This window comes from Giraffa tippelskirchi, chromosome Y (assembly GCF_054371585.1).
Source record: "Giraffa tippelskirchi isolate mGirTip1 chromosome Y, T2T-mGirTip1v1.2.pri, whole genome shotgun sequence".
Classification (NCBI taxonomy): Eukaryota; Metazoa; Chordata; class Mammalia; order Artiodactyla; family Giraffidae; genus Giraffa; species Giraffa tippelskirchi.
Genome location: NC_137290.1, coordinates 22,420,404 through 22,445,614, shown reverse-complemented (window position 1 = coordinate 22,445,614; position 25,211 = coordinate 22,420,404). Strand labels below are relative to the sequence as shown.

Here is a 25,211-nt window from a genome sequence, read left to right as displayed (position 1 = left end):
TCCATATATATATATGTGTTAATTTACTGTATTGGTGTTTTATCTTTCTGGCTTACTTTGCTCTGTATAATAGGCTCCAGTTTCATCCACCTCATTAGAACTGATTCCAATGCATTCTTTTTAATGGCTGAGTAAAATTCCATTGTGCGTATGGGTCAGAGCCTTCGTCTCCATTCATCTGCCGATGGACATCTAGGTTGCTTCCATGTGCTAGTTATTGTAAACACGGCTGCGATGAACATTGGGGTACACGAGTCGCTTTCGGTTCTGGTTTCCTCGGTGTGTAAGTCCAGCAATGGGATTGCTGGGTCGTGTGGCCATTCTATTTACAGTTTTTAAAGGAATCTTCAGATTTCTTTGTCACTGGGTGCTCTGGACCTTTGGGTGAGAAAGGAGCTGTCGTTGGATGTCACCTAGGCTGTCTAACCAAAGCACTCCTTGCTGGATTGCCCATTTGGTTAGGACATTGAGTGACGTGGAGGAACTATGCAGTCCATATCTTTCTTGGGTTCTTCCAGGCAGCTAGTCTAGCTCCTCGATTTGTTATTGTCAATAAGGAGTTACGGAGGACTTCCTATCCCCCCGGCACTGTGCAAAGATTGTCCTGGAAGGTTGATAATGTTATCAAACCCATTGTCCAGGGGAAGAAACTGAGGCTCAGAGAGGTAGTCCACCCGTTCAGGGTCACACAACTAATAGAAGCAGAGGAGCAGGATCTGAATTCACCTCCTTTGGGCTCCAGTATCCAAGCAAATGTGGTCATGCTTGTCATTCTTGGGTCCGAACATTAGTTACCAACTGCACCAGCCCTGAGATCCAGAAATCAAACCAGATTGGATTTTTTGATTCTTTCCCTTTGAGCCCTGGAGAAGGTGGATATAGTTCACTCCTGATCCTGCTGGGCTGTTTGTGGCTCTTGCCCTTTTACGATTTTCTCTTCCGTGATCCCACTCATGGTAACCATTGCTCTAGAATGAAGACAATACAGAGTTGATGGGGATTTCCTCTTTTCAAGCTTGTAGGGTAACGGATTATTTACCTACAGATGGATGACGCTCACTATTGGGAGTAGGAAATACAAACAGGTTAAATGAAATTATTGTTAGAAATAGACTTTTGCCAATTTTTGCTTGTATATGTAGCAAACTCCTGTTGTTTTATCGTTTTTCCTTTTCCTTGAGACATGGAAATGGGTGCCTTTCCTCTGGACTCAGTTACAAGTAGAAAAAAAGTAGAAGCACAATGATGGTTGACTCTGCTCCAGGGCAGGGAGCAAGATGGGGGCTGGGCAGCTGGGTGACCTGGAGACAGTGCTCCCCCAACCGAAATGGGACAGTAGTTCTCAGCCCCAGCCAGGCTTGAAGCCCTGTGACTGAGAATGGCCAGGTCTTCTGCTCTTTCAGGCAAGCCTAAAATCTTAATTTCTGTGTGAAACTTCCGGGTTTCTGAATTGGCCGCACATTCTAAGTTAAAAGCGACAAATAACGAAAGATTGGAAAGCATTAGGTCAAATCATTGCTTCCTAAATAACACGTCTGCTTGCCCCACGTGGCTCTTGCACTGTGAGTTTGCAATCCCTGCTTTAAAGCTTGGCTTATTTCTTTGAGTCATGGACAGAAAGAGTAAAAGACTTAACGCTTTGGAAATATGTGGGAAGAGCCCAACTGTTGACTCAAGAATCCATGTCTCTAGCCTCGCCTCTCTGTCTTGGTTTTCTTTGTGTCCCAGGACAAGGGATTTCTCAGGCCCTCTTTTATTTCTAATCTGTAAAATAGAAGCACAAGCTGGAATCAAGATGGCTGTGAGAAATATCAATAACCTCAGACAGGCAGATGACCCCACCCTTATGCCAGAAAGTGAAGAAGAACTAAAAAGCCTCTTGATGAAAGTGAAAGAGGAGAGTGAAAATGTTGGCTTAAAGTTCAACATTCAGAAAACTAAGATCATGACATCCAGTCACATCACTTCATGGCAAATAAATGAGGAAACAGTGGCTGACTTTATATTTCTGGGCTCCAAAATCACTGCAGATGCTGATTGCAGCCATGTCATTAAAAGACACTTACTCCTTGGAAGGAAAGTTATGATGAAGCTAGACAGCATATTAAAAACAGAGACATTACTTTGTCAACAAGGGTCTGTCTAGTCAAGGTTATGGCTTTTGCAGTTGTCATGTGTGAATGCTAGAGTTGAACTATAAAGAAAGCTGAGAGCTGAAGAATTGATGCTTTTGAACTGTGGTGTTGGAGAAGACTCTTGAGAGTCCCTTGGGCTGCAAGGAGATCCAAACAGTCCATGCTAAAGGAGATCAGTCCTGAGTGTTCATTGGAAGGACTGATGTTGTAGCTGAAACTCCAATATTTGGCCACCTGATGCGAAGAGCTGACTCATTAGAAAAGACCCTGATGCTGGGAAAGATTGAGGGCAGGAGGAGAAGGGGACAACAGAGAATGAGATGGTTTGATGGCATCACCGACTCAATGGACATGAGTTTAGGTGCACTCCGGGAGATGGTGGTGGACAGGGAGGCCTTGAGTGCTGCTGTTAATGTGGTCGCAAAGAGTCAGACGAGACTGAGCGACTGAACTCAACTGAACTGAAAATTGATCAGTTTTAACAAATCCGGTGTAGTGTTCCCTTCCATCCCTCCCATTCTATGTTTCCCAGTACTTACCTATGCTGCCAAGATTGAGCTCTGTATAAATTAGAAATGCACGTGGTTTGGTCCGATGTCATTTTTGAATGTCAGTAACTGAAACACTCTCCAGGCAAGTTCCATTTGTCACTTGTATTCACCTGCAACTTAAGTCTACTGCTAATGCCACCAGGCCAGTGTGAGGCAATGCGATTTTTTTTTTTTTTAAATTTCAGCATTGAGCATGTTAAATATTTGTGGTTTTCTGGTCCTGCTCCTTTTTCTGTGAGCATGCTACATCCTGTTTTCTTTCTTTCTTTTTTTTAATGTAGGCATAAATGAAATCTCAGAAGGTGTTTATATGACTGTCAAGCCCAGCGATTCCAGGAATACAGAAAAGTCAGATAGTAGCGAAAGTGACCCTATCAGTGATGAGGAGCAGAGGTCCAAGAATGAGCCAGAAGTTGCTGAAGACACAGAGTTGTCTCAGATGGGAAAAGAGCCATCTGCTTTCAAAAAAAAAAAAATAAAAGGAGAAAGTCCAAATTGGCAAACCCAGTAGAGATAGAAGAGGAGCTGAAAGCATGTCACCAGCCAGTGAGAAAGCCAAGATCAGTCAAGGAGAAGATGAGCCCCCAGCTTGAGAAGGACTTTTCAGACAAAGCAAAATTCTTTCCTCATCCCACAAAGGATAAGCTGAAGGGAAAAGGTGAGACTGACTCCCCAAGAGTGCATTTGGGCCTGGATTCTGATTCAGAGAGCGGATTGGTCACAGATTTAAGAGAAGACCTTTCTGCACTGGAGAGTCGAAAACCTAGGAAGGAACCCAAAGAAACATCTCCCAAGCAGGAGGGTAAGTGACTGTATCAGTTTCTGCTTTCTTGATTTGGTTTTAGAATGCCACATTGCCATTTATACTATCATATGTCATGTCACCCTCAGACACCATGAAGTGTGCACAACAAAGCTTGGGGTATCTCCAAGTCACCTAGCTAGTTACTGAGCAGGACAAGGACTTGAGCTGGGCCTGCCTACCTTTAACCTTCTTGATACCCAATGTGGTTGATTTTGAGCACAGGAGAAGAAGTCTCTTAGAAAGTAATAGGTGCTTCCAGCAGTCAGGTCATTTTGAACCTAAGCAGTTTCCTTTCGAATATGTTCACTTACATGCCTCAAGTGGTTATCAATGCTAAGACGTTGGACAGGGCTGAAATGGAGAAAAGCGTTCAGTTCAAAGACCTTGATGAGTTTATTCTCCCTTACCTCCCCTCACACTGCCCAGGCATCTCAAAATACATTTTCTTACTAGAGTATAAGGTTTTCCGGGTGAGCGGCACCAGACTGCTGAGTTCTTCTTCAGGTCTGTAGAAATCCAAGGGGCATTGTATGATGCGCACCAGAGCCTGTTTTCTGCCATATTTGCATTTAGCTGACATGGGCCCAAGGCCTCTCAGCCTTGGCGCTATTGACATTTTATGCTGGACAGTTCTTTGTTCTGTTTATTGAAGGATGTTTAGCAGTATCCCTGGTCTTTACCAACTGGCTGTCAGTAGCATCTACCCAGTGGAGGACTTCAAAAGTGTCTTGACAAAGCTAAATCTCACCTAGTTGTGAACTGTTGCCTGAGTCTTAGCAGTTCTCCCTTTACTGCTGTTAGGGACTGAACCACCAGTGGCTTCTTTCAAACTTGAGACACCCCAGACATGTTGGTAGACCCTACAGTGGAACATCAGTCCAGTTCAGTTGCTCATTCGTGTCTGACTCTTTGTGACCCCATGAATTGCAGCACGCCAGGCCTCTCTGTCCATCACTAACTCCCGGAGTCTACCCAAACCCATGTCCATCGAATCGGTTATGCCATCCACTCATCTCACCCTCTGTCGTCCCCTTCTCCTCCCGCCCCCAATCCTACCGAGCATTAGGGTCTTTTCCAATGAGTCAACACTTCGCATGAGGTGGCCAAGTATTGGAGTTTCAGCTACAACATCAGACCTTCCAATGAACACCCAGGATTGATCTCTTTTAGGATGGATTGATTGGATCTCCTGTAGTCCAAGGGACTCTCAAGAGTCTTTTCCAAGACCATTGTTCAAAAGCATCAATTCTTCAGCGCTCAGCTTTCTTCACCGTCCAACACTCACATCCATACACGACCACTGGAAAAACTATAGCCTTGACTAGACGGACTTTTGTTGGCAAAGTAATGTCTCTGCTTTAAAATATGCTATCTAGGTTGGCCATAACCTTCCTTCCAAGGAGTAAGCATCTTTTAATTTCATGGCTGCAATCAGCAGCAGCAGTGATTTTGGAGCCCAAAAAATAAAGTCTGACACTCTTTCCACTGTTTCCCCATTAATTTCCCATGAAGTGATGGGACCAGATGCCATGATCTTAGTTTTCTGAACGTTGAGCCTTAAGCAAACTTTTTCACTGTCCTCTTTCAAATTCATCAAGAGGCTCTTTAGTTCTTCTTTCCTTTCTGCCATAAGGGTGGTGTCATCCACATATCTGAGTTTATTGATATTTCTCCCAGCAATCTTGATTCCAGCTTGTGTTTCTTCCAGCCCAGCGTTTCTCATGATGTACTCTGCAGAGAAGTTAAATAAGCAGGGGGACAATATACAGCCTTGACGTACTCCTTTTCCTATTTGGAACCAGTCTGTTGTTCCATGTCCAGTTCTAACTGTTGCTTCCTGACCTGCATACAGGTTTCTCAAGAGACAGGTCAGATGGTCTGGTATTCCCATCTCTTTCAGAATTTTGCACACTTTATTGAGATCCACACAGTCAGAGGCTTTGACATAGTCAATAAAGCAGAAATAGATGTTTTTCTGGAACTCTCTTGCTTTTTTCGATGATCCAGCAGATATTGGCAATTTGATCTCTGGTTCCACTGCCTTTTCTAAAACCAGCTTGAACATCTGGAAGTTCACAGTTCACGTATTGCTGAAGCCTGGCTTGGAGAATTTTGAGCATTATATTACTAGCCTGTGAGATGAGTGCAATTGTGCGGTAGTTTGAGCATTATTTGTCATTGCCTTTCTTTGGGATTGAAACGAAAACTCACCTCCTCCAGTCCTGTGGCCACTGCTGAGTTTTCCAAATTTTCTGGCATATCGAGTGCAGCGCTTTCACAGCATCACCTTTGAGGATTTGAAATAGCTCAACTGAAATTCCATCACCTCCAATAGCTTTGTTCATAGTGATGCTTTCTAAGGCCCACTTGATTTCACATTCCAGGATGTCTGGCTCTAGGTGAGTGATCACACCATCATGATTATCTGGGTCGTGAAGATCTTTTTTGTACAGTTCTTCTGTGTATTCTTGCCACCTCTTCTTAATATCTTCTGCTTCTGTTAGATCCATACCAGTGGAACATAGGAATGATTTAAAAGATATTTGGCCCATTGGTGAAGCAGTCAGTGAATTTCTCCGCTGGCTTGGCAAGTGGCTGTTGATATGCCCAAGAAAGATAAGAATTAATTAAGAGCCCAGGAGAAACATGGCCTAAGAACAAGTTGGAGATTGTAGCCATAAAACCTCTTGTACTTTGTGAGTTACATACACGGATAGCCAGTTTTAATTATGTAGCTCAGTGGTAAAGAATCTGCTTGCCAATGCAGGAGACGAAAATTTGATGCTTGGATTGGGAAAATCCCCAGAAGGCAGTGACAACCTACTCCAGTAGTCTTCCCTGGAGAATTACATGGACAGAGGAGTCTGGTGGTCTATATAGTCCATGGGATCACAAAAGAGCTGGACACGACTTAGTGACAAAACAGACAACGGGCAGCTTCTGATAGGACCCATCTTCTCAGTTGTGTGTGCCCTGGGGTTTTCTTAGTCTCACTGCTTAAAGCAGGAGGGGGGATGGGTTTTGAGCTTTTTTCCTCTGTGTTTGTATCATTGTGAACTGTTGCTGAACCTCAGTTCCTGGAATTCATTGAAAGAGGATGGAATATCTCTCAGTGATGCAGGGTAGGATGATAGAGAGCAGTTGAGTCGGTCAGGAAGGATGGATCACCACCTCATCCCTTAAAATTATGAGTGGCATCTGAAACATCCAATTCTGTGTGGACTGCGGTTTGAGGGACCACTTCTGATGCTGCAGAATGCTGCAACAGGAGTAGCATTTTTTCCATGAAGTTTGTGGAATTGTTGGGTCCCAGATGGCAGTGTTCCTATGAGTGATAGATTTAAACTATTCCTTTCTTTCTGAAGTCGACTGTTTGTTTAGTTGTGGATTTTTTCACTGCTTCCAGAAAGGATTTCAGATATACTGATAAAATGGAAATCAAGACACCGAGAAAAATGAACATGAAATAGTGAGAGATGTAGGGAAATTTTACATACAGAAATAACTATGTCAGCCTTCAGAATTAGCAGAGTCACTCTTCCCTTTTGGCCCTGAGCTTCCTGCAGTTGAAATGAAAAGGGAAAAAACATATGAGTGCTTTAAAAGAGCTCATGCCCCCCCCCCAAATACAAGGCACTCCAGGTGATAAAATGAAGCTGAGCTGTTCCTCTCACTGGTGTCGGAAGGAAGTTTCTCTAGGATCCTCTGAACGTGGTGGGAATTTTATGTAGAGGATGATTCTGAAACAATAGGTCAGTTAGAGGAACTTCACAGAAGTTGAAATCCAGAGCCACCTGAGGATGATTTCGGTTTTGAAGAATTGGCTTCATGTCAGACTCTGCAGTTGAGCATCTTTTAAAAGGTGTGATTTCACTTATGTGTTTATTAAGTGACTGGTGCTTTGAAGAGTGCTTGGTGACCTCCAAGTGATCTTCAGTTAGAAGTGCAGCTTATACAGAGAAACTGAATCCTCAGATCGAAAGATGGCTTTTCTAGCTAGAGATGCCAGAGCAGAGGCTAATGGAGCTCGCTTCAGGACCTTGACTCCACTTATGATATGTGTCATATCAGTCGTTTCCAGCCTTCTCTGAAAAAGTCCTTTTTTAATGTACAAGACAGTAACCTAAGTCTGATATAAGTAGGCTAGTTGGGTGGGGTCACCTTTGGAGTGTTGACTTTTAAGAAAGTCACTTCTTTTTGAGACTGCAGGTGAGTATATACTCCAAAATTTTTAGGACAAATGGAATTTTCCATGGCCTTTCCTCTTCCTCCCCACCGTCCCAGTAAACCTTCCATATCCTTTAGAAATTAAAGCGTTTTAGTGACTAAATGAAAACTCCCCCAAAGTGTGTCAAGCCTGGAAAGTTTTCAGATTGCATACTCCTGCTTTGTTGTTGTTGTTTGTTTGTTTGTTATTTTAATTTGAAAAAGAGCCCGAATGGGACTCTTTCAGAGAAGTTACCACTCTACAAAGCCAGTTGTTTGCTTTTGCAAGATGAGAGAGAGAAAGGGCCTTTTTGTGGTTGCCCTTTGCCCAAGAAGGTATCAGACTAGCTTATCCACAAGGACAGTATGTTTCTTAACCACATGGCAGAAAAGAGAGGCACTAACGTTGCTTTTGCAAGTTAGAAGCCTTGCCTGTGGGATCTCTGCCTTTTAAAAGGGGCAAGCTCAAAGCCACTTCTGCCCCTGCAAGGGGAAGGGGCAGAGGCTGTGACCGATATCTGAAAGGTTGTCCTGGGAACGGGTGGGGGCAACCTCACTCTAGGTAGAGATCTTCTCTCAGTCCCACCCTGTGTTCTGGCCCAGGACTTGGGCTGAATTCTTCCCCGGAGGAGCAAGAGGGCCAGTCAGTTGTGTAACCACCAAGACCCCCTCCCCCCTCGGGTGGAAAAGTCAGCCTGTCAGCACTCTTCTCCTTTCACACTCCTTGGTTTTCCTAGAACAACAGTTAACTGAAAATTTCCCCTAGAATAATCAAGAACTCACGTCTTTTCTGGGTGACAGAAATCTAAAAATGACAGGCATGGAGTCATGCAGTGGAAGCATGCTGAGCCCCCCAAAAAAGGTGTTGTCATTAAGGGCTTGCTTGGTGACTCAGATAATAAAGAATCTGCATGCAATCCTGGAGGCCCAGGTTTCTTTCCCTGGGTTGGTTAGATACCCTGGGGAAAGAAATAACAACCCACTCCAGTATTCTTGCCTGGGAAATCCCATGGACAGAGGAGCCTGGAGGGCTACAGTCCATGAGGTTGCAAAAGAGTTGGACACGACGGAGCGAACTCACTTTCAGTCCTTATTAAACCTAGTTTTATGTCCAGGCACATCGTCTGAGACCAAGGATGCTGACTTGCATCCGTGTTTTTTTGTGTGAACCCGAGGGAATCCTCTCTGGGGATGGATGTTCATCTGTCCAGTGCCTGGGGCCCCTGCAGTCGTAATGGACCCCTTCGCTTACAGATGAACACTCCTGTGGTCACCCCCGGGCCAGCCCTTCACACTGCTTGACCTCACCCTCCAAAATTCTGCCTATTCCTGGGCATGTCTTGGCTAAAACTGTTCTCTTCCAAATTTTCCCTGCTGTCTGTTGAAATCCTGCCCTCCACTCTCACAGCTCATTTTCTCCCAGTAGATGCACTCCAAAAGGCAGCATTTTTCAAACTCAGCCACTCGTAGTCATTATTTTTGTCATTCCCAAAACCTGCTTGTTCACTTATTGCCCTAGTATATATTTTTTATCTGATGCAGCAGCTGTTTAAAAAAAAATGAACTCAATTTGGAACTGAAACTTAACTAGCACACAGTAGGGAAAACAGTATTTTGTGCTGTGCATAAAAGATGCAAAATGGAGAACTACAGTCAAAACGAAAGCAAGGCTTCTAAAGTCTCCATAAATACCATTGTGCTGGGGATGGTTCTGTCCTTGGTGTGGAGTTCCCTTGAGTGGTAGGTGTCAAGACTGCCAGGACCACACTGAGACTCTTCGGGAAGGAATTAGAAGAGATGAAAGGGAACACTCTTCATTCTGGGTGGTTCATTGGTATTCAGTGCTTTGGCCACTGGGAGGCTGTCTGGTTCCTTGGGGTACATGCTCTGTAGGTTTCCTGTCCAAGCAAAGGATTCCTGTTAATGACCAGACGGACTTTGGCTAAGTCTTTCTCAAAGTGCTTACTGAACTCTAACTGTGAAACAAGGTACTTGCAGCGATTCTGTTCAGCCAGTGGGTCATCGACTAACAGGTGGGCAACTCCAGGCCAAGGGGTGGGTCATGTTGGCCTCAGTCCCTCAGAGGCCTTGACAAGTTTCTCAAATGTGAGCAAGCCCACATTTGAGTAACCCAAGGAGTCTGATATTTGAAGTTGCACATGCTGAAGAAGTGGCCTAAGCATATAAAGCAAGAATATGCCCATTCATGGGGAGGCCCTTGGCATGACAGCCTGGGATGGTCATCTAGAACTCACTGACCTGGAGACCCTGCAGGTCAGCCTGAGTCCCATCTACTTTCTGTGTTGTTTTTTCATGTGTTGGCTTCCGTCGTAGGTGAAGCTCCAACATCCACAACAATGGGCAGCCAGTCTCCCCCCGAAATGCTGGTCCTCACCCACTCATCCTCCCAAACTTCCACGGCTGGGGTCACGGCCGCCAACGGCACCGTCTGCACAGTCACGGCCCAGCAACCACCACCACCACCACCAGCAGCAGCAGCATGAGAAACCCAGTGAAAAAGCAGAGGCCAGTTTTACCAAAGGAGACTGCCCTGGCCATGCAGCAGGTTGTGTGGAACTCATCAAGTAAGTTTCAAACGTCCTCCCAAAAGAGGCACATGCAGAAGATGCAGCACCAGCAGAAGCAGCAGCAAAGCTAGCAGCAGCAGCCTCAGTCTTCCAAGAGGACGACATATCAGAACAGACAGGCTGTGAAATGTACCGAGCCTCCCTACTCTGCACTCCATGGCACCAGCTCTATTTTTGCCTCATGGACAGGAGAAAAATAGTCCTTGTTTTATTTGTTTACTTCCCCTTGGTTGCCTGGCCACTCTATCCTAGAGGTCTGACACGTTCCATTTGGCATTATTTTTAAAAATTAATTTGCAGCTTGCTGTTTTACTTTTCTTTTCTCATTTTACAAACAGTGCATACATGTCTTCTTAGAACGAAGTGAAATGGATGCCTAGACACACAAAAATCTACAGTCTTGATTGAATTCATATTTCATTCTCCACCCTTTCTCAGAGGTATTGTTAACCATAAGGTCTTTTTCTAATTCACGTATGCATATGTATTTTTCTGTAAGTTGGCTTAAAGCTCAACATTCAGAAAACTAAGATCATGCCATCTGCTCGCATCACTTCTTGGCAAATGGATGGGGAAAGAGTGGAAACAGTGGCTGACTTAAATTTTCTGGGCTCCAAAATCACTGCAGATGCTGTTTGCAGACATGAAATTAAAAGATGCTTACTCCTTTTTGAGTTTATTTTTGTGTATGGTGTTAGGAAGTGTTCTAGTTCCATTCTTTTACAAGTGATTGACCAGCTTTCCCAGCACCTTGAAAGGAAAGTTATGACCAAGCTTGACAGCATATTAAAAAACAGAGACATCACTTTGTCAACAGAGGTCAGTCTAGTTAAGGCTATGGTTTCTTCAGTGGGCGTGTGTGGATGTGAGAATTGGGATAACCAGAGGGCTGAGAACAGAAGAATTTAAGCTTTTGAGCTGTAGTGTTGGAGAAGACGCTTAAGAGGCCCTTGGACTGCAGGAGATCCGACCAGCCCATGCTAAAGAGATCAGTCCTGGGCGTACATTGGAAGGACTGATGCTGAAGCTGAAAGTCCAATACTTTGGCCACTGGATGCAAAGAGCTGACTCGTTTGCAAAGACCCTGGTGCTGGGAAGGATTGAAGGCAGGAGAAGAAGGGGACGGCAGAGGATGAGATGGTTGGATGGCATCACCGACTCAAAGAACATGGGTTTGGGTGGACTTCGGGAGTTGGTGACGGACAGGGAGGACTGGCGTGCTGCAGTTCACGGAGTCGCAGAGCGCTGGACATGACTGAGGGGCTGAATGGAACTGAAGTGTCTTATGTGTGAACCTTCAAGTTGGGAATTTTGAAAGACGTGAATGTTTGCATGTTTAATCCTGTAAGTTAGTTCACCTCCCTGGCGTATATTGTCACCCGCACACATCCTCTACAAGTCGTTGTGCTTTGTGTGCTTTACTGTACAGAGTGCAGTATTACAGTATCTTTATTTCAAGCCCAGGATGTCCATAAGAAAGCATAAAAGCAGCAGTGATATACCTGGTATTGTACTATCTAGCTGATTGTGTTAGTTGGTTGCTTAGGCTAACTTTGTTGGATTTCTACAAAGAAATTGGACTTAGGAACATGCTCTAGGAATGGAACCTGTTCATAAGTAGGTCACTCACTGTACTATTTATTTTGAAAATCTGGTCTTTTTGACTTTAAATGGCTTTTACTGGAGCATCTCTTAGAAAAGATGGACCACTGGTATTTGTTTTTTATTTGTTTGTTTGTTTGTTTAAGCAGAATTTCTCATGAATTTGAATTAACCAACTGACAACCATCTGGGGGAGGCGAGCAGAGACCAGGCTTCCCGCTCTTTGACTCAACACATGACATTAACCCTATCGTGATAGCTGGAGCTTCCAAGCCCTATTGACAACAAACGCCCAGATGCACTTTATAAGTCTTTCTGTCTCCATACAGATCCACAGGCTGAGGATTGAGATACAAAGGGGAAACCAGAATTGAAAGACACATGTATACCCCAGTGTTCATTGCAGCCCTGTTCATAATAGCCAGGATATGGAAGCAATCTAGATGTCAATGAGTAGACAAATGGATAGGAAAGCAGTGGTACATATACACAATGGAATATTACTCAGGCATTAAAAAGAATACATTTACCTCAAGATTGCTTTGGCTATTCGAGGTTTCTTATATTTCCATACAAATTGTGAGATGATTTGTTCTAGTTCTGTGAACAATACCATTGGTAGCTTGATAGGGATTGCATTGAATCTATAGATTGCTTTGGGTAGTATACTCATTTTCACTGTATTAATTCTTCCAATCCATGACCACGGTATATTTCTCCATCTGTTTGTGTCCTCTTTGATTTCTTTCATCACTGTTTTATAGTTTTCTATATATATAAGTCTTTTGTTTCTTTAGGTAGATATATTCCTAAGTATTTTATTCTTTTTGTTGCAATGGTGAATGTTATTGTTTCCTTAATTTCTCTTTCTGTTTTCTCATTATTGGAGTATAGGAATGCAAAGGATTTCTGTGTGTTAATTTTATATCCTGCAAATTTACTATATTCATTGATTAACTCTAGTAATTTTCTAGTAGAGTCTTTAGGGTTTTCTGTGTAGAGGATCATGTCATCTGCAAACAGTGAGAGTTTTACTTCTTCTTTTCCTATCTGTATTCCTTTTATTTCTTTTTCTGCTCTGATTGCTGTGGCCAAAACTTCCAAAACTATGTTTAATAGTAGTGGTGAAAGTGGGCATCCTTGCCTTGTTCCTGACTTTACGGGAAATGCTTTCAATTTTTCACCATTGAGGATAATGTTTGCTTAATGGAACTGGAGGAATCAACCTGCCTGACTTCAGGCTCTACTACAAAGCCACAGTCATCAAGACAGTATGGTACTGGCACAAAGATAGAAATATAGATCAATGGAACAAAATAGAAAGCCCAGAGATAAACCCACGCACATATGGACACCTTATCTTCGACAAAGTAGGCAAGAATATACAATGGAGAAAAGACAATCTCTTTAACAAGTGGTGCTGGGAAAACTGGTCAAACACTTGTAAAAGAATGAAACTAGAACACTTCCTAACACCGTACACAAAAATAAACTCAAAATGGATTAAAGATCTAAACGTAAGACCAGAAACTATAAAACTCCTAGAGGAAAACATAGGCAAAACACTCTCCGACATAAATCACAGCAGGATCCTCCATGAACCACCTCCCAGAATATTGGAAATAAAAGCAAAAATAAACAAATGGGACCTAATTAAAATGAAAAGCTTTTGCACAACAAAGGAAACTATAAGCAAGGTGAAAAGACAGCCTTCAGAATGGGAGAAAATAATAGCAAATGAAGCAACAGACAAACAATTAATCTCAAAAATATACAAGCAACTTCTGCAGCTGAATTCCAGAAAAGTAAACGACCCAATCAAAAAATGGGCCAAAGAACTAAACAGACATTTCTCCAAAGAAGACATACAGATGGCTAACAAACACATGAAAAGATGCTCAACATCACTCACTATTAGAGAAATGCAAATCAAGACCACAATGAGGTATCATTTCACACCAGTCAGAATGGCTGCTATCCAAAAGTCTACAAGCAATAAATGCTGGAGAGGGTGTGGAGAAAAGGGAACCCTCTTACACTGTTGGTGGGAATGCAAACTAGTACAGCCACTATGGAGAACAGTGTGGAGATTCCTTAAAAAACTGGGAATAGAACTGCCATATGACCCAGCAATCCCACTGCTGGGCATATACACCGAGGAAACCAGAATTGAAAGAGACACGTGTACCCCAATGTTCATCGCAGCTCTGTTTACAATATCCAGGATATGGAAACAACCTAGATGTCCATCAGCAGACGAATGGATAAGGAAGCTGTGGTACATATACACAATGGAATATTACTCGGCCATTAAAAAAAATACATTTGAATCGGTTCTACTGAGATGGATGAAACTGGAGCCCATTATACAGAGTGAAGTAAGCCAGAAAGAAAAACAACAATACAGTATACTAACGCATATATATGGAATTTGAAAGATGGTAACGATAACCCTATATGCAAGACAGAATAAAAGACACAGATGCATAGAACAATTGTATGGCCTCTGAGGGAGAAGGTGAGGGTGGGACGTTCTGGGAGAATAGCATTGAAACATGTATATTATCATATGTGAAACAGAACACCCTTCCATGTTCGATGCATGAGACAAGGGCTCAGGGCCGGGGCAATGGGATGACCAAGAGGGATGGGATGGGGAGGGAGGTGGGTGGGGGGTCCAGGAAGGGGAACACATGTAAACCCATGGCTGATTCATGTCAACGTACGGCAAAAACTATTACAATATTGTAAAGTAATTAGCCCCCAACTAAAATAAATAAATTTATTAAAAAACAACAACAACAAAAAAAAACATTTAAATCAGGTCTAATGAGGTGGATGAAACTGGAGCCTATTATACAGAGTAAAGTAAGCCAGAAATAAAAACACAAATACAGCATACTAATGCATATATACATACATATATATATATATATATATATATATGATTCAGAAAGATGGTAATGATAACCCTAAATGCGAGACAGACAGGGAAAGAGACACAAAGGTATAGAACAGTATTTTAGACTCTTTGGGAGAGGGAAAGTGTGGGATGATTTGGGAGAATGGAATTGAAACATGTATATCATCGCATGCAAAATGAATCACCAGTCCATTTTTGATGCATGAGACAGGGTGCTCGGGGCGGGTGCACTGGGATGACCCAGAGGGATGGGATGGGAAGTGAGGTGTGGGGTGGGTTCAGGATGAGGAACACATGTACACCCGTGGCAGATTCATCTCTATGTATGTCAAAACCACTACAATATTGGAAAGTTATTAGCCTCCAAATAAAATAAATAAATTTATATTTAAAAAAAATAAAAAATATAATAATGGAGAATTTGAATGAGAAATAAATATATAACTGCATGGGGGGGGATATCCAGTGGCTGCACCAAAAGGAGCTCTTGGACATGAAATACAACTTGGGTAAGTGCTGCTGACCTGGCCTCCACTGACAAAGGTTTGGATAGGAACTTCTTGGCATGTCTAGAGTTAGGCCCAAATGTGCACTCAGTCAAAAGTAGTCCAGGCCGCCTTACCAATCTTAGGGAGAACACGGCATCTTAGGGAGTCTAACCTGGAGAAACCAGGTATGAAGCAGGAGCTGGCAGAAACCCGTTTTCCTCTCTTCCAAATACCAACATCAGCAACAAATTCATGACAACAACTGTGGTAGCTTCTCCTGCTTGTGAGCTCTGACCTGTTGTAAAACTGAGAGAAATCTCAGTAGCCTGAGCAGTTTGATCATTGTCCTGTCAGCCCAATGATCAGTCCTGATGCCCTGTCTGGAAGATTAGATCTGCTGCCACTAAACACATCAGAAAAGAAATATATCCAAGTTGTAGCCCCAGCTCTGCTCATCTTAGCTGTGTGCCTCAGTTTCCTCATCTGTGAAATGGGTATTATAGGAGTATACACTCCTTAAGGTTGGAGTAAGGATTAAAAGAGTTCACATTTATAAAGTGTTTACAACAGTGCCTACAGATCATAGGTACTCTGTATTTGATAGAGAAAAAACTTATTCAAATGATAAATTTCAAAGTGAATTGAGTGGACATTTTTCAGAGGTTTTATGTGAGTACTTCCTACAGAATCACCGCAGGGCCCCATTTTCAGTATCCTCAGGACCTGACGTTCATGATCATGCTTACATTCGTGGTCAGCGTGGTGGATGCCCATTTTACAGATGAAGACATTGGAGCTCAGGGAAGCTGGGTGATTCTCTGCACGGGCTCATATGACCAGGGCATCCCCGACCCAAGGTTTCACACCTGTTAGGATTCACCTTCTGACCTGGTGTGAATGAACCCATGGCTTGGGATGGGCGATGAAGTCAATATCCTCTCCCCTCCCCTCCTCTGGCAGAGTTGAAAAAGGCAGAGATGCGGCAGAGCCTAGAACAGGAGCAGGACCAGCTCATTGCTGAGGTGAAGAAGCAACTGGAGCTGGAGAAGCAGCAGGCAGTGGCCGAGACCAAGAGGAAGCTGTATTGTACCAACTGCAAGAAGGAGGATGTTTTCTACTGCTGTGGAATACCAGCTACTCTGACTACCCCTGCCAGAAGGCCCACTGGCCCGAGCACATGAAGTCTTGCACCCAGTCAGGTGGGACTAAGAGTGTCCCCTGGACCCGACTGGGGTGGATGGGTCCTTGGCTCCTCCTGGATCACAGGGCGCTTGCCACGTTCACTCACCACATATGACTCCTACATACACGAGAGTAGCAGGCAGACACATAGCCAAGTCTCCAGGGACCATTGTCTCCACAGTCCAGTTTACTTGGATGCATTCACTTGTGTGAATGGAGCTTGTAATGACAGCCCAGATGACTTTAGCTTCATGTGGTTTGCTGTGGTTCCCTGCTTGGGGCAATATTTGTCTCTGCCCCAAGCAATGTGGTCATCCCTGGTAGCTAAGGTGGTAAAGAAACTGCCTGCAATGCAGGAGACCTGGATTTGATCCCTGGGTCGAGAACATCCCTTGAAGAACGAAATGGCAACACACTCCAGTATTCTTGCCTGGAGAAGGCCGCAGACAGAGGAGTCTGGCAGGCTACATTTCATGGGGTTGCAAAGCGTCAGAAATGTGAGTGACTAAGCAGACACACACACACACACACACAAATCAAACACATCTTCTACCCCATTCTGCAATGCACAATGTACAATATACTAGACAGCCCCCACCATGGAGCCCATCTTGGACTCAAGGCTATAACAATCACTAGTGCTTATGTGAAGGACAAAGTGCTGCTTTGGAACTAATCTGCCTTTTAAATCTCTTTCCAAAACACAGCAAGCAGATCCCAGGCCAAGAAACTCTAGCTGGAGACACCACCTAGTAAGACTTGATTAATAATATGTATTAGTAATATTTTATACTTAGTGCTCATTTATGGCCAATACTAGAGTTCTGTGTTTAGAAGAAGTCTCCACTTCAAAGAATATATTTAAACACAAATAACATAAATAATGTGACAAGGAAATGTGTCAGTGGATTGCTAAATTTTTCAAGGGTGGTAGATAAATGACCCAAGTTTGAGACGCATAGGCAGGGGTTTGTAAGCTTTTTTTAAGAAGGTCTAGAGAATAAACGTTTTAGGATTTGTGGTCCATGTGGTCTGTGAAAACCTTTCAACTATGCTGTAACAGGGTGATAGCAAGTGCATGGGGGTGCACACTCGTCTAAAATAGGAAATTATGAAATTGGAACAGTCGTACTATTTGCTTCACGAACATGCTTATATCTCCAGAATGATTTAATAAAACTGATGGTGACTGCAGCCATGAAATTAAAAGACACTTACTCTTTGGAAGGAAGGTTATGGTCAACCTAGATAGCATATTTAAAAGCAGAGACATTACTTTGCCAACAAAAGTCCGTCTAATCAAGGCTATGGTTTTTGCAGTGGTCATGTATGGATGTGAGAGTTGGACGGTGAAGAAAGCTGAGTGCCACAGAATTGACGCTTTTGAACTGTGGTGTTGGAGAAGACTCTTGAGAGTCCCTTGGACTGCAAGGAGATCCAATCAATCCATCCTAAAAGAGATGAATCCTGGGTGTTCATTGGAAGGTCTGATGTTGTAGCTGAAACTCCAATACTTTGGCCACCTCATACGAAGGGTTGACTCATTGGAAAAGACTCTAATGCTGGGTAGGATTGCGGGCGGGAGGAGAAGGGGACGACAGAGGATGAGATGGTTGTATGGCATCACCTACTCGATAAACATGGGTTTGGGTGGACTCCGGGAGTTGGTGATGGACAGGGAGGCCTGGCGTGCTGCAATTCATGGGGTCGCAGAGAGTCAGACACGAATGAGCGACTTTCAGTTCAGTCAATCTGTCATGTCCCACTCTTTGCGACCCCTAGAATGGCACCACACCAGGCCTCCCTGTCGTTCAGCAACTCCCAGAGTTTACCCAAACTCTGCTGGATGGTGGTGATGCCATCCTCATCTCCTGTTGTCCCCTTCTCCTCCTGCTCCCAGTTATTCCAGCGTTAGGGTCTTTTCTGGTGAGTCAACCGTTAGTATCAGGTGGCCAAAGAATTGGAGTTTCAGCTACAACATCAATAATTTCATTGAACACCCAGGGCTGATTTTTAGGATGGACTGGTTGGATCTCCTTGCAGTCCAAGGGACTCTCAAGAGTCTTCTCCAGCACTACAGTTCTAAAGCATCAATTCTTCGGGGCTCAGGTTTCTTCACAGTCCAACTCTCCCATTCATTCATGACTACTGGAAAAACCATAGCCTTGACTAGATGGACTTTGGTTGGCAAAGTAATGTCTCTGCTTTTTAATATGCTATCTAGGTTGGTCCTAAATTTCCTTCCAAGGAATAAGTGTCTTTTAATTTCATGGCTGCAATCACCATCTTCAGTAATTTTGGAGCTCCACACACACAAAAAAAGTCTGACACTGTTTCCCCATCCATTTCCTATGAAGTGATGGGACCAGTTGCCGTGATCTTAATTTTCTGAACGTTGAGCTTTCAGTCAACCATTTCACTCTTCTCTCTCACTCTTAAAAATGAACATATCTTCAAACACAGTCTGGAATTCCTGTGTCTGGGAAGGCTTCGATCCAGCTATTCAGGGACCACACTGTAACCTGGGTGGAGCTGGTTGGCATGTCTTAACACATGGTGGTTTGCACAGAGCAGGGTTCCCCGCAGTCCTGGGAACTACTATGCTCGGCGTATATGTGACTTCTGTCCCCCTCTGCACTCAACTACCACCCCTGAGCAGGAAGTAGACCCCGATGTGAACACGGAAACACTAAATAAGTTATCCCAGGGCGCTTCCTCCGAAACTCAGGCAGCCCCACTGTAAACCAGCGCCTTGAAAGCGAAGGGGACGCCAGCTGAGAAATGCAAGGACAGTGGCTCGGTGAGTATCCATTGCACACACCTAGGGCCAAACAGAATCTCAGAGCAGCCCCCTCCCAATACCATGGTGATTCCCATGATGTGGGAAGTTGTCTGTCTTCAGGCTGCATGTAGAGGGCAAGTGTTGTCTAGTAGAACCTCCTGTGATGATGGGAATGTTCTACATCCCCTCTGCCCATTGTGAAAACCTGCGACCAGCCTCATATGGCACTTGAACAATGAACTCTTGAACTGGGGCTAGTGTGACCAAAACCTGGATTTCAGGTTAATTTAATGATAATGAATGTAGATACAATAGCCATGGGTGGCTGGTGATTGCCATATTGGACACAGACATCAAATTTCTGATTTTCCCAGGGGGTGCCATATTGATTGCATGCAGATGTTATTTTACAGGACACATTGGTCATTTTTTACATTTGTAGTCATTATGATTTTAATTCGTGTGTATCAGGGAAAAACATCAATTCATCCCAGAAGTCAAACCTCTTTGACTTTATTGATATCATTGCCTAGGAAGAGGTTACTGTGGAGTAAAAGTGAATTGATATAATATGATTTAGTATATAGGTAGCCTTGTCTATCCATGGATTTCTCATGTGTACATGCAAACAACCAAAATTCCATCTCTGTTTGGTTGAATACATGAATGTGGAACCGTTGGATACAAAGGCACAGTTGTATTCATCCTTCTAGGCCATTTTATATAAGGAACTTGCACGTCCTTGGATTTTAGTATCCTTGGGGGGTCCTGGAACCATTCCACCTTGGGTACTAGGGGATGGCTGTACATCCTTTGGGGATAGGATAGAAATCCAGAGAGTAGAATAGGTCAGAGAGGGGGGAGTTGACAAACAGTGTTCTTGAAGCTGAGGCTCTAGCATTGAGTAAGGGGCCTCCCTAGTTCTGTGTCCAGGGAGATGGAGCAGAAAAGGGCACAGGGCTTAGGCCACACTGACTGGCCTGGCCTTCCCTCCCTGAGCATGCCAGGCAGAGGGCGTTAAGGTGTTGTCGGGGCCATGATGAGCACCCCTATGGATCCCCGGGCTTCCCTGGGGCGGGGTACTGGGGAGGCCCTGTTTAAAACAGTGCCTTGGCTCCATCTGTCTTTTTCTGTGTTTCTAGATCCTTGACCTCTCTGGGTCCAAGGAAATACCCTCTCCTTTCTCTTATGCTCCAAGCTAGACTCTGGTACATGGCCCCCTGATGGTTGTATGTACTCTCATGTTCGCAGGGGCAGGGAAGCCATCTCCTCCAGAGGAGTCTGAAGGGTTCAGGGAAGTGGTTTGCAAACTGTGGTTCCTTAGGGATCTTTGAGGGAACCCTGGGCTGGTCAGTAGAGGTGAAGGATGGCTTAGCAAGCAGCTTTGAGGCATTTCTCCAAGTTGAGAATTTACCTTATTTGTGTTAGTTTTTTTTTTTTTTTTTTGCTGTGTTTTGTTTGGTTTTTTTCAGTTCTGAATCAAAGACAGAGAGAGTTTCTATTGCTGAACTGAGGTGGGGCAGAAGATACATTTTGTTTGGACAGTTCTTCTGCCCTCAGAAATGACCATAGTAAATTAAACTGTGTGAACTTGTCCCTGAGTTCCCAGCATCCACATTCCGTGGAGGCCTTCAGAGGAGAAAAGCATTTCTACGGAAGTGATCTTTCTGTAGAAATATTTCTTATCGAGGAATAACCTGGCAGGCTGTTTTGGGTAGATTATCTGGCACTAACTTTTCTAGTTCTCTTCTGTGGAGTTTGAGCTGTGTTCTTTAGGCTTTCCCCTGCAACCTCTCAAGTAAGTTTTAGGGCATTCTAAAATGGTTCATCCTCAGTGAGAACAGTTCTGCTTCTTTCAGGGTCCTTCAGCTCCAGGGTCTTTCTCTCTCCCAGATTATTGTCTTCAGCTGAAAACCAAACTTTTGTTTGTTAGTTAGTTTCTGCATATTGAGTACTTAGAGCAGAAATGATGTATCTTGTTAGAGTGGCTGGAGGTTTCCCAGTGGCACTGGAAGCGGGGTTTAGATCCAGGAGACATGATGAGAGAGTGGCATGAGCTGATTTTCGGGGGAACATGAAGATGAATAGGCATGGAAGTATGACTGAACCGCCTGTCAATTCCCTTCTCACTCTCACTCGGGTCTTGTGACTGCATCTGGAGGACACGTTGAGTTTGGAGCTGAGGTGTCTTCCTCATCCCTTCTTCTAGCTTCTCTTTTTAACAATGGCAGAGGAGACTTGAGACTTCAACAGCAGCACAGCACCCACCTCGAGTTTTCTGCTACAGTTGGGTTTTCATTATGTTGATTTGTAGAGTTGCCATCTGTGTAGGGCAGGTATTCTGACTTCCTGCTTTTGGTGTTGATAGAAGAGTTTTTGTTTGACTTAAGTGGAAAGTGAGTTTAGAAACATTAGCTGAGCCATAAGTAGGGGGACTTTGGATGTGTCAAAGCCGTGGAGGTGGTTGGTCGGTGGAAGCGTTCAAGTTGGGAAAACACTGCTGCAGGCAGGGAGCCCTGTTGGGGATTTGGAGCAGCACAGTGGTGTCATCCACATGGGAAGAGGAGGATTGGTGATGCTGTGGGGTACAGAATCTGGTGTGACAAGGAGGCTTGCATGTACAAACGTGGTTGGGAGATACAGCATCTGGCAGTTGTGAGGTGAATGAGGTGTTTCCTGGCCTAGGGGTTGGTGGACCACCAGTTTTTATCAGAACTGCTGTTGTCAGATGAAAGCAGCCAGAGATGGCACATAAAGAGACGTTCCTGTGCTGCAGTGAACTTGCACTTGGGAAAGCAGGCATTGGGCTGGATTTTGCCTGTGGACCATCATTGGTTGACCACCCGACCTGAAGCACCCTAGTGTGTGAGGGGATGAAAAGGGAGGGTGGAGAGAAGAGGTAAGGGTCTAGAGATGCTGGTGAGTTGGTGCAGAGGCTGGAGTAGGAGAAGAACATCTCAGGGAGCCTGATGACTAGAGGGGACAGAGGGAAGGAGCCTCAATTGTCAGCATTTATTAGGGAGTGTTTCATGATTATTCTAGAGTGTGAGCTGAGCTGGAGGTTCCTGGATGCCTGATCAGGACTGTGAGCTCAAGCCTGTTCATTTCCCCCTGTTTGCACTCCACAGCCTTCTGGCTGAAGGCTTGTGTCAAAGCAGGCAGACCAGCTCATTTTCTCATTCCTCATATGCCTGACGACTTCTGTATGTGCTCACTGCTTGCTGACAGTGTGGGTGGAAGCTGGAGGAAAGCTGAGCGTTACAAACATGGAGGTTCCTGTGCTCTTTATCAACCTCTGGAACCCGGCTGGTTAAGATGAGGGTCTAGTTGAGAGAAAGAAAGGTTAAACAGGAGTTAGGAACTTCCTTTGGGTGTCCATATCACTCTCCTGTTCACTTGTCTCTTCATCTTAAGATTTTAAAGTGATGCATGCATATCGAGTTGACCCTTGAACAACATGGGTTTGGATTATGCAGTCCAAATCTGAGCGGAATTATGTTCCTGTAATGAATGAATTTCTACACAATCTGTAGCTGGTTGAGTCTGTGGATGTGGATATGGAGGGCTGGCCATGAGATTAAGTTTCCATGCAATCTGTTGTCCATGGTGGGTCGTGGGATGAATCCCCTGTACCATCCCTGATACGACGGGATGTGTGTAGTCAGAGAAAGTAAAATCACACAGGGAAAAACAATTCCTTGCCCCAGTCTTCATGGCTATTTTTTGCATCCTGTACTTATTTATAGATAACTTATTTCCTCATATTGCTGTTTCTTGACTTTATCTAGACGTTGTGTGTTGACTTGAGACTTTTGAAGATGAGAATTGGGGTCACTTATCACCTCTCTTCTCCCCTCTCTCCAAGACCACTCTGTCACTGTTTGACGTGCTCTATAGGCTTCCTTGCTCCAGTACAACACTTATTCCTTAGTCCTTGTTCTCCCAGCTGGAGGAAACTGTCTCTGGACCCCTCTCTTGGTGCACATTTATTCCCTCACCTCTCCTCCACTGTCATTTTCAGACTTTTCCATTTTCCTGCTCTGAGTTCCCATCACCAAGGTGGAGAGATCTTGTGCATTCTATTCTATAACTGCAGATGGCCCACCTCAGTTCCGGCTGTTGGCTGAGTCATAAACGTTGCCAGATGACCATCTGTGTGTCCATCATTATGGTCGTGCTGTTGGTCTCAGAGTCAACTAGTGCACTGTGATTACATTTCCATCTCTGTATAGCCTTACTTTTCCCTGGGTGTTTTTTCTCCCCGCTCACCACTCGCATATCTTCAACCATTTCCCTGCCAAATTCTTTGCCATAAGGGTTGTTTTCTTGAGACACTTCATGGCGCACATTTTGGGCTCTTCCATTTCAAATAAGTATGTGTCTGAGTCCTACCATCATGGCTGAGGTATGGTCCAGTAAAATCTCACCTGTGGCTCCTTCCTCAACCCTTGTCACTCCAGGCACCTCCATCACACTCTCTTTCCTGATCTCTCATCAGCCTTGGCAGTAGATTCATGGTTATACTTAGCCTAAATAATCTAGGTTCCTTTGATGGAGCCTTGCCACCTAAGTGTGGTGGAGCCAGCGCCTACAGTTTCCCTGGATGAACTAAGCTCTTGGCAGAGTGGTTCTGAAGGAAATTTGCTTTCAAACTTCTGGGAATTTATGGCTTTTACATCATGGTATGCCTTATTTCCACCTGTAATCTCGTTCAGCGTCCAGTGATCTTAGTTCATGGTTTAATATACATTTGTAAAAGCCTTAGTCTTCTATGACTGCCTCAATTTGGAAAATGGCAACACTGACTCAGAAGCTCTCCAGTTCTAAGATCAGTAGCCTGTTGGGCAGCAGGATAGAGAGCTGGTGGGTTTGTACGGACTTGAGCTCTCTTCCAGACTCTAGCTCTCTGCCAGTCTCTGACGTTGCCTTGCTGTATCTTCAGTTAGCAACATGTGTGACAAACCACCTGCCTCTGCCCCCAAACATCACAGAGCACCAGCCTCACACAAACTACCCAGTGCAGAAGTGGAAGTATGAACCAACTTCATGACAGCCAATGGGGATCTTTTCCCAGCAGGCAGTGTGCTCGTCTCCTGAGTGAATGTGTGTGTGTGTGTGTTTTCTTTGTGAGCATGTATGTTTCTGAGTGATGGGTCTTGGCTTTGCCTGGTTTCTTCCTCACTGTGCTCCTGATGGCCATTGGAAACAGCAGGAGGATATGAGAGAGAGAGGATGGATGGTCTGGCTTCTCTCTCTCTCCTGCTTTTATTTTATTTTATTTATTTATTTATTTTTTGACCATGCTAACCAGCTCATGAGATCTTAGTTCCCCAAGCAGAGATTGAACCTGTACCCTTGGCAGTGAAAGCACGAGGTCCTAACCACTGAACTGCCAGGGAATTCCCGATCTGGCTTCTTGAAGGGGCTTCATCCTTGCTATTCTCATGGTGAGTGCTGAAGTAACACCCATTTCCTCTGCAGTGATTGGCTGAATCAGCCAGCGTGCCCTGTCCTGTCCATGGGAGAGGTCAGGCTCTGCACTTACTCAGGTGGCCTGGCTCTGGGATGTGGCTCCTGTGCTAAGTAAGCTAAGCCCCGCTGCCTAGCTGTTCTCTGCCTTCAGCAGAGCTGGGGAGATTCGATGTGACTTGAGTACATCTTTGTCAGAGCTGGGGAGATTCGATGTGACTTGAGTACATTGTTGTCAGAGTTTCCGTGTCGTGATGACCAGCTCAATCACCGACTTTCCAGAGGACTAACAATGTAGGTGTCACGAGTAGGGAAGAATGTCTAAGAAGGGGTGGATTTGGACTCAAGAACCCTAAGATAGCTCCACCCTGGAACCCAGCTCTGCCCACCACAATAGCGCTCCCTTTGGGTCATAGATACAAGTGACGAGAATGTGTTCTCTCCTGAGTGAATATGTGACTTGGGAGATCCTTATCACTG

General features: G+C 44.4%; 1 pseudogene; it reads left to right on the top strand.

Moving 5' to 3' along the window:
- LOC145537736 (MYND-type zinc finger-containing chromatin reader ZMYND8-like) overlaps positions 1-19,816 on the top strand; it is a 45,739-nt pseudogene extending 25,923 nt beyond the window's left edge.
- The last annotated feature ends 5,395 nt before the right edge of the window (positions 19,817-25,211 follow it).